Below are 1003 nucleotides of genomic sequence, written 5' to 3'. Positions count from 1 at the left end.
GAAGAAGAAGAAGAAGGAGGAGGAGGAGGAGGAGGAGGAGGAGGAGCGGGCTGTCTCCAGAGCAGAGAGAAGAAAGAAAACCTCAGGCCCCACAAAATGTTTACTTTGTTTTGGTTCATTTCCTGATGACCAGAATGAAGAAAGGGGCAAACATTAAAGGCAAGGTGCTGTCCTCTGACATGCTTTATGGGAAGGCCCCTAGCCCACCTCAGGTCCTCAGTTTGTCCATCTAGAATTATTTCTTGCTTCCAAAAGTAGCCATTTGGGAATACCTGGTCCAACACCTTCACACATCTGGATGAAGACATCAGAGACAGGGTTTTGACTTTGCAGAACTGCAGCTTATATAGTAATTGCTCAATAAATGCTTTTTCTTTCCATAAGTCAATAAGCATTTTTAAGTGCCTACTATGTGCCAAGGACTGTACTGAGTGCTGAGAATACAAAGAAAGGCAAAAGACAATCCCTGCATTAAAGGAACTCACAACATTCCCACAAGTAGGTACAAACAAGCTATATTCAAGATTAATTAGAAACAATCAACAGAAGGAAAACACTAGGATTAAAGGATATCAGGAAAGGCTTCTTGTAGAAGGGAGGACTTTCTCTGGGACTTGAAGGAAGCTAGGCATGCCAGGAGGCTTTCTGGAAAGAGGAAGAGCATTCATTTAGTCGGGCTTAGACAGGTGCAGGGTACATTTTGCCCTGTATAGGGTGGGCTGTTCATTCCCCATCCAGTAAGAACCCAAGGACTAGGGCAAGGGATCAGACTGGGGTAACCTTGGAGTGTAGCAGAATTGCAGAAGTGAGGCTGGATTTCTTGGAGTTCCTGGGGCGAACAACAGTCCCCAGTTGGTGACCTGGTGAGAAACAACTCATAGTTTGTCATGTGATGACAGCAAACTTGCCTACACTGGGTGTTGGATCCCACTCAGCGTTGATGCAGAATGAAAAAGAGAGAAGTCTTATCTTTATTAATGTAGCAGTCCAGGGTACAGGCCAT

The sequence above is a fragment of the Vombatus ursinus genome, unplaced genomic scaffold, assembly GCF_900497805.2.
Source record: "Vombatus ursinus unplaced genomic scaffold, bare-nosed wombat genome assembly UNPS02014789.1, whole genome shotgun sequence".
Classification (NCBI taxonomy): Eukaryota; Metazoa; Chordata; class Mammalia; order Diprotodontia; family Vombatidae; genus Vombatus; species Vombatus ursinus.
This window is presented reverse-complemented; position numbering follows the sequence as displayed.